Raw genomic sequence first — 12,704 nt, 5'->3', positions numbered from 1 at the left:
TGTAGGCTTAGGTTTAGGGCTAGATTTAGAGTTAGGTTTAGATCCAGGTTTAGGGTTAGGGCTAGGGTTAGTGTTACAGTAAGGGATAGGTTTAGAACTAGGGAAATGGCTAGGATGAGAGTTAGGTATAGATTTAGGACTAGACTTAGTGTTAGGGTTAGGGTTAGGACTAAAATAGGGCTAGGATTAGGGCTAAGGTTAGTGTTAGGGATAGGCCCAGGGGTAGGGCTGGGTTTGGGATTAACATTGGGGTTAGGATTAAGTTTAGGGTAACGGATGGGGTTATACCTAGCTTTAGGGCTAGGGTGAGGGTTAGAATTAGGGCTAGGGCTAGGGTTAGTGTTTAGGTTAGGATTAAGGCTAAGTTTAGGGCTAGGGTTTCTTTTAGGTTCAGTGCTAGAATTAGGCTAGGGCTAATGTCAAGTCTAGAATTATGATTAAGGATAGTTTTAGGGTTAGTTTATTGCTAGGTTTAGTGTCAGAGCTATGTTTAGCGTAAGGGTCAGGTTTAGAGTTAGGGGTATTATTATGGTTAGGGTCAGAGTTAATATTTGGTTTAGGTCAAAGTTTAGGTTTAGGGCTTGAATTAATGTTAGGTTTAGGCTTAGGGTTAGGGTGATGGATAGGGTTAGGTTTAGGTTTCAGATAAGGTTTAGGGTAATGGATGGGTTAGGTTCAGCAATAGGGTTAAGGTTAGCATTAAGTTAGTTTTATGTTTAGTATAATGGATAGATTTAGAGCTAGGGTTAGGGCTAGGTTATGGTTTAGATTAAGTCTAAACTTAGAGTTAGGTTTAAGGATAGGGCTAGGGTTTGGTTTATGGTAAGTCTTAGGTTTAGGGCTAGGTTTATGGTTAGGTTAGGGTAAGGGTTGGTGTTTGAGCTAGGGTAATGGCTTGGGCAAGGGTTAGCTTTAAGTTCAGGTCTAGTGATGTTTATGGTTAGGGTTTTGTTTAGGGTTTGGGTTATGGCTAGAGTTTTCATTACAGTTAGGGATAGTTTTAGGTTAATGGATAATGTTAGATTTAGGGTTAGGGTTATGGTTAGGGTTAGGTTATGATTTAGGGCTATTCTTACGATTAGGTTCAGTGTAAGGCTTAATGTTTCTGCTAGGGTTAGGGCTATTGTGAGGTTTAGATTTATGGTTAGGTCTTGGGATCGTTTATGTTTAGGGTTAGGTTTAGTGTTAGGGATAGGGTTATAATTAGGGTTAGGGTAATTGACAGGTTTAGAACTAAAGTTTGAGCTAGGATTAAGGTTAGGATAAGAGCTAGGTTTAGGGTTATGGTTTAGGATAGGGCTAGGCTAATGTTTAGGGTAAGGGTTTGGCTTTGAGCTAGGTTTAGGTCTAAGGCAAGTGTTAGTGTTAGGGCTAGGGTTAGGTTAGGGTTATACTTAGGGCTAAGTTTAGGCCTAGGATTATGGCTAGGTTTTGTATTAGGTTTAGGGTAGGGTGAGGACTATGGTTAGGGTTACGGCTAATGTTATGGTTAGGATTAGGGTTAAATTAGGGTTAGGGCTAGGGTTATGTTTAGGGCTAGTATTGGGGTTAGGGTTATGGCTAGGTCTAGTATTAGGACTAGGTTTTGGGTTAGGGTCCGGTTTAGAGATAGGTTAATGTTAGGGTCAGGGTCAGTGTTCTGATAGGATTAGGGTTAGGGTTAGAGCCAGATTAGGACCAGTGTTAGGTCTAGGGGTAGGGTAAGTGTTTATTTTAGGTTAAGGGTTATTGTTAGGGCTAGAGCTAGGGTTTTTGTTTAGGTCTAGAGCTAGAATTATAGCTATATTTAGGATTAGTTTTGGGTCTAGATCTAGTGTTATGGTCAGGTATAGGAATAGGCTTACCGGTAGGGCTAGTGTTAGGGTTTGATTTAGGGTTAGGGTCAGATTTAGACCTAGAGTTACTCTTAGGATCAGAATAAGGATCAGGGTTAGGGTTGGAACTAGAATGAGGGCTAGGGTTAGGACTACTAATACTGTTAGTGTTTAAGTTAGGCTAAGGATCAGGGTTAGGACTAGGGTTAGCATTTGATTTAGGGTTTGTCCTAGGGTAAGGGATAAGGTTAGAGCTAGGGATAGGGCTCAGGTTAGGGTTAGGGATACGGGTAGTTAGGGTTTAGATTAGGGTCTAAGCTAGGGTTAGAACTAGAATTAGGGGTAGGATTTGTGTTAGGGTTAGGGCTAGGTTTATGACAATGACTAATGTATGAACTAGGGTTATGATTAGGGCCAGTTTTAGGGTTAGGGTTAAGGCTAGTTCTGGTGTTAGGGTTAATTTAGATGTTTAGAGCTAGGATTAGTGTTAGGATCAGTGTCAGGGTCAGGGCTATTTTTAGAGTTAGGGTTAGGGCTAGGTGTAGGTTTATGGTTTGGTTTAGGTTAAGGGTTATGGTTAGGCATATGGCTTTGTTTTGTTTTAAGGCTAGAGCTAGGGGTAAGGCAAGTTTTAGAGTTAGCATTATTGTTAGGGCTAGTGTTATGTTTGGTTTAGGATTATAGTTATGGTTAAATTTAGAATTAGGTTTAAATTTAGAGTTAGGTTTAGATCCAGGGTTGGGCTAGGGCTAAGGATAGAACTAGGGCTAGGCTAGGGTAATCGTTAGAGTTAGTCTTAAGGGTAAGTTTAGGGTTAGGATAGGACTAAATTAGGGTTAGTGCTAGGCTTAGTGTTAGGGTTAGGACTAGGGTTAGGATAAGGGTTATGGTTATGTTTAAGATTATGTTTAGATTTAGGGTTATGGTTAGGTTTAGGGTAAGCGATGAGGTTATATGTAAGTTTAGGGCTAAGGTTAGAATTAGAGTTAAACCTCGGGTTATGGTTCGGGTTAGGATTAAGGCTAGGTTTAGGGCTAGGATTAGGGCTAGGGCTAATTTCAGGTCCAGCTTTACAGTTAAAGATAGTTTAGGGTTAGGTTAGATGTAGTGTAAAGGTTAGGTTTAGGGTTAGGGTCAGGTTTAGAGCTAAGGGTATTGTTTGGGGTAGGGTCGTGATTAGTGTTTGGGATAGGTTAAGGTTTAAATTTAGGGCTCAAATTAGCATAGGTTTAGGGTTAGGGTAATGATATAGTTAAGTTTAGGTTTCATTTTAGGTTTAGGGTAATGGATAGTGTTAGGATTAGTGATATGGTAAGGTTTAACCCTAAGGTTAGTATTAGCATTAGGATTATGATTAGGGTAATGGATAGGGTTAGAGCTAGGATTAGAGCTAAGTTTATAGTTATTCTTAGTGCTAGGTTTAGCATTACGGTTAGGGTTAGCATTAAAGCTCGGATTAGGTCTCAGATTAGGCTAGGTTTTGGGTTAAGTTAGGGCTAGGGTTAGGGTTATGGCTAATGTAAGTACTAGGGTTCCAATTAGGGCTAGTTTTAGGGTTAGGGTTAGGGTTAGGGCTAGGTCTAGTGTTATGTTTAGGGTTATGTTTAGGGTGATGTTTAAAGCTAGGGTTAGTGTTAGCATCAAAATCTGGGTTAGAGCTAGTTTTAGGGTTCTTCTTAAAACTAGAGTTAGGACTAGGGTTAGGTCTAGGTGTCAGGTTAGGATTTGGTTTGGGTTAAGGGTTAGGGTTAGCGATATGGCTCGGTTTTGTATCGGGGCTAGGCCTAGAGTTAGGGCTATTTTTAGGAGTAGCATTATGTTAGGGTTAGGGTTAGTGTTAGGTTTAGGCTTAGGCTTTGCATTAGAGTTAGATTTAGAGTTAAGTTTAGATCCAAGGTTAGGGCTAGGGCTAAGGAAATGGCTAGGGTTAGGCCTAGGATTAGAGCTAGGTTTAGAATTCCAGTAAGGGATAGGGTTAGAGCTATTTTTAGGGCTAGGGAGAGAGTTAGTCTTAGTTTTAGGGCTAGGGTTAGGGTTAGGGTTAGGGATAGGGCTAAGTTAGGTCTAAGAATAGGGATAGGATTGGTTTTAAGTTAGGCCTAGGTTTAAAGATAGGGTTATGATTAAGGCTATGTCTAATGCTAATATGTGCTAGCATTTGTGTTTATGTATGGGCTAGGATTATATCTAGGGCTAATGTCAAGTCTAGGGTTATGTTTATGGATATGTTATGGTTAGGTTTTTGCTAGATCTAATGTAAGGTTTAGGTTTAGGGTAAAGGTTAGGTTAGAGGTATGTGAATTATTAGGGTCAGAGTCATGGTTAGGGTTTCTTTTAGGTTTGAGTTTAGGGTTAGGACTCAAATTAGCATTAGGATTACAGTTAGGGTAATGATAGGGTTAGATTTAGAGTTCAGGTTAGGTTTAAGGTAATTGATAGGGTTGGGGTTAGTGATAGGTTTAGGGTTAGGCCTAGGGTTAGCATTAGGGAAAGAGTTATGTTTAGGGTAATGGTTAGAGTTAGAGTTAAGTTTAAGTCTAGGGTTATGGTTAGGATTAGGTCTTGAGATAGGTTTAGGCCTAGAATTAGCATTAGGGTATTGGTTATGATTAGGGTAATGGGTACAGTTAGAGCTAAGTTTATAGCCAGATTTATGGTTAGGATTAGGTCTTGAGTTAGTGTTAGGGTATGGGTTAGAACTACTGTTAGAGTTTTTGTTATGTTTAGTGTAAGAGTTAGGTTCTGAGCTATGATTAGGTTTAGAGCAAGGGTTATGTTTAGGAATAGGATTACGGTGGGTTTAGGGTTAGGGTTAGGGAAATGTTAATAATTAAGTTTAGGGTTAGGGTTAGTGTAATAAATACAGTTAGATGTAGGTTTAGGGTTACGGACAGGGCTAGATTTAAGTTTAAGGATAGGGTTAGGTCTGTGGTTATGTTTAGGTTTATGGTAAGGGTTAGGGTTTGATCTATGGTTAGGACTATAGTGAGTATTAGTTTAGGGTTAGTTCTAGGGTTAGTTTTCTTTTTAGGGTTAGGATTATGGTTAGGGTTAAGGCTAGGGTTACAATTAAGATTAGGGTTAGGGTAATGGGTAGGTTTAGAGCTAGGGTTAGGGCTAGGGTTAAGGTTAGGATTAGGACTAGGTTTAGGGTTACATTCAGGGATATTTCTAGGTTTATGTTTACAGTAAATGTTAGATTTTGAGATAGGGTTAGGACTAAGGTGAGGGTTAGGTTTGGGTTAGGGCTATGGTTAGGGTTAGGGTTATGCTTAGGGCTAGGTTAAGGCCTAGGATTAGCTCTATGTTTTGCATTAGCTTTAGGCCTAGGCTTAAAGCTGTGGGTAACATGAGAGCTAGAATTATGATTAGGGATAGTTTTAGGGTTAGGGTTATGCCAAGATCTAGTGTTAGGTTTAGATTTTCAGTTAGTGTCAGGTTTAGAAGTAGGTTTACTGTTAAAGGCAGAGTCAGTGTTTGTGTTAGAATTCAAGTTAGGGTTACAGCCAGAATTAGGAGTAGGTTTAGGTCTAGGGATAGGGTTATTGTTTGTGTTAGAATAAGGGTTATTGTTAGGCCTAGGACTAGGTTTTTGTTTAGGTCTAAAGCAAGATATAAGGCTAGATTTAGGATTAAGTTTAGGTCCAGGGCTAGTGCTAGCTTTTAGTCTAGTGTTAGGGTCAGGTTTAGAACTAGGGTTTGTGTTAGGGTCAGAATAAGGGTCAATGTTAGTGTTCAGGTTTGAGATAGGATTAGAGCTAGAATGAGGGCTAGGATCAGAACTATTAGTAAGGTTAGGATTTGGGTTAGCCTAAGGAGTATGCATAGGTCTAGGGCTACCATTAGGGTTAGGGTTATTCATAGAGTAAGTGATAGCCTTAGAGCTAGGGTTAGGGCTAGAGTTCGGGTTAGGGTTAAATCTAGGTTTAGGGCTCAGATTAGGGTTAGTTTTTGGGTTAGGATTTGGGCTAATGATAAGGAAATCACTAATGTAAGAACTAGGGTTACAATGAGGGTTAGTTTTAGGTTAGGGTTAGGGGTAGGTCTAGTGTTAGGGTTAGGTTTAAGATTAGGATGATATTTAGAGCTAGGGTTAGTGTTAGGATATGAGTCAGCGTCAGGATTATGGTTAGGACTCGAATTAGGAATATGTTTACATTTAGATTTCAGTTTAAGATTAGGAGGGTGTTTAGAGCTAGGGTGAGCATTAGGACATGAGTCAGGGCCAGGGTTAGATTTAAGGTTAGGGTTAGGACTCGAATTAAGGCTATTGTTAGGTCTAGGTTTAGTGTTAAGTTTTGGTTGAAGTTAAGGTTAATGATTAGGGCTATTGTTCAGTTTGTTTTACTGCTAGTGTTAGGGTTAGGGCTATTTTTATGATTAGCATTAGGGTTAGGGCTAGTTTTAGTGTTTGGCTTAGGCCTATGGTTAAGGTTAGATTTGAAGGTAGGGTTAGATATAGGGTTAGGGCTAGGACTAAGGATAGGGCAAGGGTTAGGACTAGGGTTAGGGTTATGGTAATGGATAGGCTTAGAACTAGGGATAGGGATAATGTGAGAGTTAGAGTTAGTGTTAGGGCTACGGTTAGGTTTAGGTATAAGTTAGCGGTATGGCCAGTGTTAAGGTTTGCTCTAGGTTTAGGGTCAGTTTTAGACCTAGGGTTTGTGTTAGGGTCAGAATAACAGTCAGGGTTAGAGAAAGGGTTTGGGGTAGGATTAGAGGTAGAATGAGGGTTAGGGTCAGGACTATTAATAGGGTTAGAATTTTGGTTAGCCTAAGGATTAGGGATAGGTCTAGGTTTACCATTATGGTTAGGGTTTCACTTATGTTAAGGGATAGGTTTAGAGCTAGGGTTAGGGCTAGAATTAAGGTAGGGTTAAGGTTAAAGTTAGGTTTAGGGTTCAGATTAAGGCTAGTTTGTGTTAGGGTTAGGACTAGGGTTAGGGCAATCACTAATATAAGAACTAGGGTTACAATTAGGGTTAGTTTTAGGGTTAGGGTTAGAGGTAGGTGTAGTTTTAGTTTTAGGGTTAAGTTTAAGTTTAGGATGATATTTAGAGCTAGGATTAGTTTTAGGATATGAGTCAGGGTCTGGGTTATGGTTAGGACTCAAATAAGGGCAAGGGTCACTGTTAAGTTTTGGGTTATATTTAGGATGGTGTTTGAAGCTAGGGTGAGTTTCGCATATGAGCCAGTGTCAGGTATACTTTTAAGGTTAGGGTTAGGACTCGAATTAAGGCTATGGTTAGGTCTAGGTGTAGTGTTAAGGTTTGGTTTAAGTTAGATTTAGAGTTAGGACTATTGCTTGTTTTTGTTTTACTGCTAGTGGTAGGGTTAGGGCTAGTTTTATGAATAGCATTAGGATTAGGTTTAGTGTTAGTGTGAGGCTTAGGTTTAGGCTTAGGACTAGGACTAAGGATTGGGCAAGGGCTAGGGCTAGGTTAGGGTTATGCTATACGCTAGGATTAAAACTAGTGATAGGGCTAGTGTGAGAATTATTTTAGTTTTAGGGCTAAGGTTAGGGTTAGGGTTAGGGATAGAGCTAAATTAGGGCTAGGATTAGGTCTATGGTTAGTGTTCAGCTTAAGCATAGAATTAGGGTTAGATTTAGGATTTAGTTTAGGGTAAGGGATGGTGTTATGCTAGTTTTAGAGGTAGGGTGATGTTTAGAATAAGGGCTAGGATTAGGGTTATTATTAAGTCTAGGTTTAGGGCTAGGATGAGGGCTCAGGTTTGTTTTAGGATTAGGGCTAGGATTAGGAGTATGGCTAATTTCAAGTCTAGAATTATGTTTAAAGATAGTTTTAGGGTTCGGATTATGGGTACATCTAGTGTAAAGTTTAGGTTTATGATTATGGTCAGGTTTAGGGCTAGGGGTATTATTAAGGTGAAGGTCAAGGTTAGGGTTTTAAACAGGTTAAGGCTTAAAGTTTTGGGTGGAATAAGCATTAGGGCAAGTGTTTGAGTAATGATAGGCTTAGAATTAGGGTTCATGTTAGGTTTAGGGAAATGGATAGGGATAGGATTAGAGATAGTGTTAGGTTTAGTCCTAGAGTTAGTATTAGATTTAGGGTTATTGTTATGGTAATGTATAGGGTTAGGGCTAGGGTTATGGTTATGAATAGGGCTAGGGCTAGGGTTAGGGTTAGGGTCAAAGCTCAGGTTAGGGCTCAGATTAGGGCTAGGATTTGAGTTAAATTAGTGATAGGGTTAGGATTATGGCTAATGTAACTACAAGGGTTACGATTAGGGCTAACTTTAAGGTTAAGATTAGGGCTAGGTTTAGTGTTAGTGTTAGTGTTAGGATTAGGGTGATGTTTAGAGCTAGAATTAGTGTTACTGTCAGAGTCAGTGTCAGGTTTAGTTTTAGGGTTCAGCTTAAAACTTGAATTAGGGCTAGGATTAGGGGTATGTGTATGGTTAGGGTTTGGTTTAGTTTAAGGGTTAGGGATAGAGCTTATGGCCCGGGTGTTTTTATAGAGCTAGGGCTAGGATTAGTGCTAGTTTTAGGTTTAGTGTTAGGGTGAGGGCTAGTGTTAGGTTTAGGCTTAGTCTTCGGGTTAGGGTTAGATTTAGAGATAGATTATGACCAAAGGTTGGTGCTTGGGCTATGGATAGGGCAAAGTTTAGGACTAAATATAGGGCTAGGGTTAGGGTTACATTAAGGGATAGGGTTAGAACTTGTGATAGGGCTAGTGTGAGAGTTATATTATTCTTAGATCTAGGGTTATGGTTAGGTTTAAAGATAGGGTGAAATTATCGCTAAGATTAGGGCTAGGGTTAGTATTGGGGTTAGAGCTAGGGTTAGGGCTAGGGTTAAGATTAATCTAGATTTAGGGCTAGGATAAGAGCTGGGGTTTTTGTTAGGGTTAGGGCTAGGATTAGGGCTAGGGCTAATGTCAGGTGTGGTGTTTCGGTTGAGGAGAGGACAGTTTAGGATTAGGTTTATAGCTAGGTCTAGTGTAAGGGTTAGGTTTAGGGTTAAGGGTCAGGTTTAGATCTAGGGGAATTATTAGGGTCAGGATCAGGTTAGAGTTTGGTTGAGGTTAGGGTTTAGCGTTAGGGCTCAAATAAGCATTAGGCACGGTTAGGGTAATGATAGTTTTTTTTTTTTTTTTTTTTTTTTTTTTTTTTTTAGGGTTCAGGTTAGGTTTACCGTAATTGATGGGGTTAGGTTTAGCGATAGGGTTTGTGTTAGGCCTAGGGTTATCATCAGGGTAAGGGTGATGATTAGGATAATGGATAGGGTTAGAACTAAGGTTATGGTTAGGAATAGGTCTTGAGTTAGGGTTAGGGTTAGAGTTAGAACTACGGTTACTGTTAGGGTTATGTTTAGCATAAGAGCTAGGGTTAGGGCTGGGCAAGGGTTAGGTTTAGAGTTAGGTCTAGGGATAAGTTTAGTGTATGGATAGGGTTAGGGTTGGATTAGGGCTAGCATCATCATTAGGGGTAGGGTTAGGTTTAGAGTAATGGATACGGTAGGATGTAGGCATAGGGTCATGGTTAGTGTTAGATTGAGGTTTAGGGTTAGGGCTATGGTTATGTTTAGGTTTATGGTAAGGGTTAGGGTTTGATCTATGTTTAGGACTATACCGAGTATTAGTTTAGCGTTAGGTTAGGGTTTGAGCTATGGTTAGGTCTATGGTGAGTGTGAGGTTTAGGGTTTGGTCTAGTGTTAGTTTTCTGGTTAGGTTTAGGGTTAGGGTTAGGCCTAGGGTTATAAATAGGTTTAGGTTTAGTTTTAGGGTAATGGGTAGTTTTAGAGCTAGGTTTAGGGCTAGGGTTAAGTTTAGGATTAGGGCTAGTGTTAGGGGTATATTTAGGGATAGGTGTAGGTTTATGTTTAGGATAAGGTTTAGGCTTTGAGCTAGGATTAGAACTAATCAAGTGTTTGGGTTAGAGTTAAAGTTAGGGTTACAGCCAGAATTAGAACTAGGTTTAAGTCTAGGGGTAGCGTTAGTGCTTGTGTTTGATTAAGGGTTACTTTAAGGACTAGGGATAGATTTTTGTTTAGGTCTAGGACTAGAGTTAAGTCTAGATTTAGGATTTGGTTTATGTCTAGGGCTAGTCTTAGGGTTTGGTCTAAAGTTAGAGCCATGTTTAGACCTAGGATTAGTGTTAGGGTCAAAAAATGGTCAGAGTTAACATTAGGGTTTGGAATAGGGTTAGAGTTATAATGAGGGTAGGGTTATGACTATTAATAGGGTTAGGGTTTGGGTTAGCTTAAGGAATAGGGATAGGTCTAGGGTTACAATTAGGGTTAGGGTTTCACTTTGGGTAAGGGATAAGCTTAGAGCTAGTTTTAGGGCTAGAGTTAGGGTTAGGGTTTGGGTTAAATCTAGTTTAGGGCTCAGATTAGGGCTAATTTTTGTGTTAGGGTTAGGGCTAATGTTATGGCAATGGAAAATGTAAGAACTAGGGTTACATTTAGGATTAGGAGTAGGGGTAGGTCTAGTGTTAGGGTTAGGTTTAATGTTAGGATGATATTTATAGCTAGGTTAGTATTAGGATATGATTCACAGACAGTGTTAGTTTTAGGGTTAAGGTTAGGACTCAAATAAGGGCTAGTATTACTCTGAGGGTTCAGTTTAAGAAGAGGGCAGTGTTTAGAGCTAGGGTGACTGTTAGGATATGACTCAGCATCAGGGTTAGTTTTAAGGTTAGGGTTATGACTCGATTTAAGGCTAGGGTTACTGTTAGGGTTCAGTTCAAGTTTAGGGTGGTGTTTAGACCTAGGGTGAGTGTTAGGATATTATTCAGGGTCAGAGTTAGTTTAAGGTTATGGTTAGGACTCAAATTAGGGCTAGGATTAGGTCTAGATGTAGTGTTAGGTTTTGATTTATGTTAAAGTTTAAGGTTAGGAGTATTTATCAGTTTTTTTTTTTTTTTTGAGAGAGAGAGAGAGAGAGAGAGACATTTTAAATATTTTTTATTTTTTTAGTTTTTGGTGGACACAACATCTTTTTTTTCCTTAATTACATTTTTATTGTTGCTGAGGATCAAACCCAGCATCCCGCACATGCCAGGTGAATGCGCTACCTCTTGAGCCACATCCTCAGCCTCTATTCCTCAGCTTTGTTTTAGGCCTAGGTTATATGATTAGTGTTAGTGTCAGGTCTAGTGTTTGTGTTAGGCTTAGGCTGAGGGTTATGTTAACACTTGGAGTTAGGGTTAGATCTATAGTTAGGGTTAGGTCTAATGATAGGGCAAGGGTTAGGACTAGGTTTAGGGTTATGGTAAATGATAGGGATAGAACTAGGGAAAAGGCTAGAGTGAGAGTTAGAGTTAGTCTTAGGGCTAGGGTTATGGTTAGTTTTATGATCGAGCTAAATCAGGGCAAGGATTAGAACTAGGGTTAGTGTTCATCTTAGGCCTAGCATTAGGACTAGGCTTAGGGTTAAGTTTAGGGTAAGGGATGTGCTATAGCTAGGTTTGGAGGTAGAGTGAGGGTTAGAATTAGGATTAGGGCTAGGGTTAGGGTTACAGTTATGATTAAGACTAGATTTAGGGCTAGGATGAGGACAAATGTTTGTTGTAGGGTTAGGTCTAGAATTAGGGCTAGGGATAATGTCAGGTCTAGTGTTACAGTTAGGAATACATTTGGGATTAGGTCTATGTCTTAGTCTAGTGTAAGTGTTAAGTTTAGGGTAAGGGTCAGTTTTAGTGCTAGGGATATTTTTAGGTTCAGGTTCAGTGTTCACAGTTTGTATTAGGTTAAGATTTAGGGATAGGGCTCAAAAGAGCATTAGGGTTAGAGTTAGGTTTAGGGTAATGAATAGGGTTAGGTTTAGGATTCAGTGTAGGTTTAGGGTAATGGAGAGATTTAGGGTTTGCAATAGAGTTAGGGTTAGGCCTAGGGTTAGCATTAGGAATAGGGTTATCATAAGGATAATGTATAGGGTTAGGGTTAGGTTTAGGGTTATTGTTAGGGATAAGGCTAGGGTTATGTTTAGGCCAAAGTTTAGGCTTTGAGCTATGCTTAGGTCTAAGGTGAGGGTTAGGCTTAGGGTTAGGGCTAGGTTTAGGGTTACGGTTATGCTTATGGTAGTTTTAGGCCTTAGATTAGGGCTAGGTTTTGTGTTAGGTTTAGGTCTAGGGTTAGTGCTATGGGTAATGTAAGATCTAGGGTTCTAATTAAGGATAGTTTTAGGGTTAGGGATATGGCTAGGTCTAGTGTTAGTTTTAGATTTTGGTTTAGAGTCAGTTTCAGAGCTAGGTTTAGTGTTAATGTCAGGGTCATTGTTCAAATTAGAGTTAGGATGAAAGCCAGAATCAGGAGTAGGGTTAGGGCTAAGGGTAGTGTTATTGTTTGTTTTAGGTTAAATGTTATTGTTAGGGCTAGTACTGTTTTTGTTTAGGTCTAGGGCTAGAGTTATCACTATATTTAGGATTATGTTTAGTTCTAGGGGTAGTGTTAGGGTTAGGTTTAGGTAAAAGTTTACTGGTAGGGCTAGTTTCAGGGTTCAGTTTGGGGTTAGGGTCATGTTTAGACCTATAATTAATATTATGGTCAGAATAAGGGTGAAGGTTAGGGTTAGGTTTTGGGTTAGGTTTAGGGCTAGAATGAGGGCTGGGGTTTGGACTAGTAATAGGTTTAGTATTTGATTTAGGCTAAGGATTACGATTAGGACTACTGTTAGCATTATTGATAGGGTTTGGCTTAGGATAAGGGATAGGGTTACAGCTAGGCTTAGAGCTAGGTTTAGGGTTAGGTTCAGGGCTAGGGCTAGGGTTAGGGTGAAATCTAGTTTTAGTGCTCAGATTCGGGCTAATTTTGTTTCGGGGTTAGGGATAGGGTTAGGATTATGGCTAATGTAAGAACTACGGTTATTATTACGGTTAGTTTTAGGGTTAGGGTTTGGGGTAGGAATGGTGTTAGCATTTGCTTTA

Source organism: Marmota flaviventris, chromosome 2 (assembly GCF_047511675.1).
Source record: "Marmota flaviventris isolate mMarFla1 chromosome 2, mMarFla1.hap1, whole genome shotgun sequence".
NCBI lineage: Eukaryota > Metazoa > Chordata > Mammalia > Rodentia > Sciuridae > Marmota > Marmota flaviventris.
This window is presented reverse-complemented; position numbering follows the sequence as displayed.